This window comes from Rattus rattus, chromosome 3 (genome assembly GCF_011064425.1).
Source record: "Rattus rattus isolate New Zealand chromosome 3, Rrattus_CSIRO_v1, whole genome shotgun sequence".
NCBI lineage: Eukaryota > Metazoa > Chordata > Mammalia > Rodentia > Muridae > Rattus > Rattus rattus.
In genome coordinates, this window is record NC_046156.1 from 41,718,231 (window position 1) to 41,724,333 (window position 6,103).

Sequence of the window (6,103 nt, forward strand, 5' to 3'; positions counted from 1 at the left end):
TTTGGGTTTTGAAGAACCTAAAACATTGGCAAGCTTAAACTAATCAAGAACCAAATTCCTAATTCTAAAACAATATCACACACACACACACACACACACACACACACTCTCTCTCTCTCTCTCTCTCTCTCTCTCACACACACACACACACACACTCTCACATCACACACATACACACACACACACACACACACACACACACACACACATACACACACTCACACACACACAGATACACTCTCACACACACACTCATACACACTGAACTTTACCTCTATAACTCTGTCTACTCTTTCACAGCAGATCACTGGAAAGAGGCATCCCTGAGTCTCAACATTCTTTTTATTTATTGAATATATTTTTATTTACATTTCAAATGTTATCTATCCCTTTTCCTGGTTTCCCGTCCATAAATCTCCCATTCCATTCCCTTTCCCCCTTCTTCTATGAGGGTGTTTCCCCACCCATCCACCCACCCCTTCCTGCCTCCCCACCTTGACACTCCCTTACATTGAGGGGTCCACCTTGGCAGGACCAAGGGCTTATCCCCATTGGTGCCCAACAAGGTCATCCTCTGCTACATATGCAGCTAGAGCCATGGGTCTCTCCATGGATTGTGGTTTAGTCCCTGGGAGCTCTGGTTGGGTGATATTTTTGTTCTTATGCAGTTGCAAACCCCTTCAGCTCTTTCAATCCTTTCTCTAACTTCTCCATTGGGAACCCCGTTCTCAGTTCAATGGATGGATGCAAGCATCCGCTTCTGTATTTGTCAAGCTCTGGCAGAGCCTCTCAGGAAACAGCTACATTGGGTTCCTGTCAGCATGCACTTCTTGGCATCAACAATATTGTCTGGCTTTGATGGCTGTATGTGTGTGGGCTGGATCCCTAGATGGGGCAATCTCTGGATGGCCTTTCCTTCAGTTTCTGCTCCAAACTTTTGCCTCTGTCTTTCCTCCTATGAATATTTTTGTTCTCCCTTTTAAGAAGAACTGAAGCATCCATACTTTGGTTGCCCTTCTTTTTGAGTTTCATGTAGTCTGTGGGTTGTATCTTGGGCATTCTGAGCTTTAGAGCTAATATTCAGTTGTCAATGAGTGCATAATCATATGGGTTTTAATTTTCTCTGAACTGTAGAATGGCTCCTGCTTTGACAGACAGAGGCCAGGCAAGCTTTTGCTGCCCTCAATACAATTCAAGTCTGAGTTGTGCTCACAGCACCAGAGATCAGGTCTTGGGTCCCCAGGAGTCCTACCATAGGAAAACATGTTCTCGATTCTATGAAGTCTCTACCCAACTGTGTGCCCCTCCCTGCAGCCAGAAAATAAAAATAATGCCGAAGACAAACAAAAGATTTCTCTTGCTGGCCAAATTTCCGATCAATAGAGCAGTTGGGAGAGAGCCAAGGTTTAGAAGCTTGCATGTGGAGAGGTCCACAGATCATTGAAGGTGAACAGAGCCATAAATACACCAACACAGTTGGCACAACTGATTGTAGTGCTTTTGGTAAGCTTGGAGCAGAGCCTATATATTGGATGGTCCTGGAAATTAGCACAACCCTCTCCTCAAAGTAAGCATAGGTGAAGTCCTAGGTCACACGCAAGATCATCTATGATCCCAAGTAGGAAAGCAAGTAAACCTTGCTACTATACATAATGTGTGGTTAAGTTAGCAGGTTGAGTATAGTAATTCTAGCAAGCTGTGTGATTAATGAAGACAATATGGAGAGCATCAGTCAAATACCAGGATCTAGTGTTCTGCTCCCGTTTACCACACCTAGAAAGAGTTAACAAATAACCGTATAGCTCTCTGGAAGCAGTTATTAGAAGTCATAAATTATTGCCAGTACCAATTTTAAGTAGATGCTCCTATCAATTTGCAGGGAAAATGGCAATTTTCGGGAGGGGAAAGGTTATAAGCCATTTGTAACAATATAGGAAGAATGGATATGTAAATGAATGCACAGCTTCTATTCTGAAAGCAAGGGTTCAATGGAAAAGATTGACTACCAAATCCTGAGGCTCAGCCCCACTATAGTTGCTCACACTTCCTATCTATAAGCAAATGTGGTTGTCATTTCAAAATTTATTATTAACATTCGAGAAAAAGATGCAAGTTCCTTACAAACAGGATATTTTTCTTTACTGGAATTACTTTTGAAAAAAAGGAAAAAGAGAGAAGCAAAGTACAAGGCACACATCTTTTTGTTGTTTTTCTTTTCTTTTTCAAGACATTTTCATTCTAAAGCCCAGGGTGGCCTTGAACTCATGATTCTCCTGCCTCAGTGTCTTGACAATTTGTGGGTCTTCACTGATTACTTCAGGTGTTTTGGCAAATGTGTGTTACCATGTCAGAAATACTGCAATCACAACATAGATCATCTAAGTCATTCTAGTGAGTTCCACAACACTTCCCACTTCCAACTGTCAGCTTCTCTTCCCCATCCATGTATACTGGTCTTCTCTGCTCTGACTTTCATATGTTAGAATCCCACACTGTGCGCTCCGGTGTCACGATACTTGCCATTCAGCATAAAGATTGTAAAGTTCATAGACCTTAGTTGGTGAAGTTAATAGTACTCTTAGGTTTGAAAGTAATATAATATACATTGACTGTATAAATACACTTCTGTTTGTGGATAGTGACTTGACTCTCAGTTAATTTATTGTGAGATAAACTGTTAAAACATTCTGATATGTTAAACTTGTTATGTTTTTGTGAACATATATTTGTTTTCATCCTGAGGAAAAAAAAACCTGATTTCTTGCCTCAGAGATTGGTACATGTTTGCTTTGTTAAAAGTGTCAAATAGTTTTGTGAATGGATTAGACAGAGATTTTGTGTTAATGCAGTTTCATTAATATTTCCAAAAGTTACAAAGTTAATAATGTTTTGATACATTTTCTTGTATGCAGTCAATCTTTTTCTCTACCTTATTTTTGCTGAAGAATTACTCTTAAAACCTCTATAAAAATACTGATTTTATATGCACACATATGTTGTTATGTACACATATGTATACAATACATATAACATATATATGTACTTATATTATAGTACAGCATAGGTAATGAGCGCACACTAAATTAAACATAAACTTTCCCAGTAATTTGAAAAAGTTAAGATGATTGTGGGAATTTCTGAACATATTTCTCTATCCATTGAGAAGTTGGGAAATAGACATAAGGTGGGAGTCTCTATGATCCTTGCTATTCATCTACCATGGACATTTAGTCAGTACCTTCCTACGTTACATAATGATTGCTACATGTAAATCTACATGAGTGACAAATAAGAGGCATTCTGGGTAGAAATGGAACAATGAACAATACTATATCTTCTGCATAGAGAACGATTAACAATATTCTATGTTCCGCATAGAGATCAAGAGAAAAATATGAACTTTACTATTAAAATGTGAATCTAGGTACAGGTTCTGGTACAAGCTATGTGTGGAACTTGCAAAAGGTCTCTGAGAGTCCACTAGTCTGTATAAAATGTACAAAGTGTCGCTTCTCTCAGAAGCGTCCTACGGAAGGATCTCAAACTGACCCAGAAGGCTTACTATAGTGTCCTACCTTTTAAAACTCTTTGATAATCTCATTGAGGTATACAATGTGCTATGATCACATGTGTTTTGGTTACCCCCCATTTCCAAATGGTTCCTTCCAATAACCATTTTTTCCTTTTGATCCTTGCAGAGTCCAGTTAGAGTTGCCAGTATGTGCACAGATACAGTGTCCTCCGTCGAGCATGGAAACTTGCCAGTGACTACACCTTGAAAAGATGAACTCTCCATCCCAGAGTGCCAGGAGCTCCTCAGTTTGGGGCAGGGCCTCATAAGCTCCTTCCCCATCGATACCGACTTGTTGAGCAGCTTGTTCTAGAGCAGGTCCTGTCCAGGCAACTACTTTATACTTACACAGGAGAGGTCCTTTCACGTCCAGAAAACAATGTTTCATCACAGTCCTCCCTGACCGACTGCTCTTCCAGCGTTCCCTCTCTCTCTTCAGGGACATCTCCTGAGCCTTCCAGGTAAGACAGAGATACAGACGTTGCATTTTAAGTCTCAGTAAGATGTTGTTTTGATGAAGGTTAAGAGCTGCGACAATCTCTAAGTATAAGGATAAGAACTTAGAAGGCAGGGTTAAATAGTTAGTCATCATTTTCTGTCAATTATAAGAATTTTGTTTTGGCTTGCCCCATCCGGGGCTTTATGACTCAGAATTCCTAAAGGCTGGGCACTCTGTTCCTGGCCTTTATGTCAATAAATTGCATCATCGTTGTGTTTAACTTCACACTTCAGGCCTAGCCCTAAATACCTTTGGCCTACTCAAACTCTGATGTGAGGATGTGCTAACCCATCCCAGTTAGAAATAGTTGTTAAGGTGTAGCAAATGAACAAGTTAACCCGTTAAATACCAAGCATTTTATATCCGTTCAACCGTCAAAATAACCATAAGGGGTTGCTGGGTCTGTTTTATAAGTATGGAAATCCAATCTCAATAGAGTAACACTTCACTGCAGACGTGAAGCTATGTTGTTCACTAGCTTAAAAAAAGTACAGGTTTATTTCATGTAGTAAAACATCCTTTTTCCTTCATTATTAACAGAACATACTCTTTCAATCTTTATTCTTTTCAGCTTCTACTAAGGAAAATAAGAGACCAAGGCCATAGTAGGGACAGAGAAAGGGCTTCATGTGACCTCATTTATCGGAGTTACTCCATTAGAAGGGCTCATATGAACAGAATAATAGACAGAAGTGTCAAAACCTTGTGGAACTTTATTTACAAATAGTGATCTCAGAGTACCTGAACTTTGCTCTCCAAGACTGAGGGGATAAATGTATATAGCTACTGAGTGAGTTTAGATATGTGAATCATGAGTTTGTGGAAACATATCCTTATGATTAGAAACAGACATTAGTATCAAAGGCACTTGTTTTAAAAATGATATCCAACTTTAGCTGTTCAAGACCTGGATGTGTGCCACAGTGGACCAGGAGAATGAGTTTTGTTTGAATTTTGAAGTTTACGTTATTTATTATTGAAAGTCATTTTTATTACTATGCCCCAAGAAGAGTTCCCAGGCTCCGGTTCACCGGGATCTATAATTTCTGCTGTCTCTTATGATTTCTCAGGTACTGTGTTCTACATACGAGCCTGGACTTGAAGATAATTGAGATGCTCATATTTTCTTTTAATACATTCAGTAAATTTGTAAGGACAATAACCAATCATTTTACAGAAGGTACAAGTGGGGAGGCAGGAAGTCAATTATTATTCTTAGGCGTTCGGACCCATCAGGAGTGGAGAGGAGCCTAATTCAAGTCAGGTTGGCAAAAAGTCGATATCCTTGGCAGTACACTGTCCTGCTTGCCTGCTTCTCCGTTGTACCTGGCCACCTGGGCTCATAATGCGTCAACCTCAAAGCATATTTTTTGTAGCAGATAGAGTTGTTCCCCAAGCCTTTCCAGCAGCAACTCTCAAGCTTTATACTGCATAAATATCACCTGGAAGCTTGTGAAAAAATGCTGATTTGCCACCTGACCATGCTTGGGATGTGATGGAGAAGTTGAGGCACACATGTTAGGCATGAAGAGAGACACAGTGAGGAAAAGCTCTGCCTGTCATTGAGTGCTCCCCTGCTACAAGGAAGTAATGTTTTCAAATTGCTGGTGCCACACAGAAACCAGGCTGAGGGCAGTGGGCTGAGTCTTCCTTCTCTTTTAGGTAATTATGAGATTTTCAAACTTCTGCTATTCAGCGGAATTCCGTTGTTAGTATACAGAATTACCAACTAATTCAGAGTCACGCTCAAGTGCTTCAGAATGGATCCAAATACAAATATTGGAAGAGTTAAATCACAAGTGCAGTTTTGCCTTTGACTGATTTTAGAAGATGTATGTTGGATCATAACAACTTAGCACGCATTGTTACATAATCCGTTTTATAACAAGTGGATCAAAACATGTCCAAGTAAGAGTTGTGTGTTAAAGCACTCCCTACCTCAGTGTCTACCGCTCAACAGAATATCCATACTTCTTATTAAACTGTTAGACAAAAAGCTCACAAACTTTCTCCAATTGATTTAGCCGCAAAGA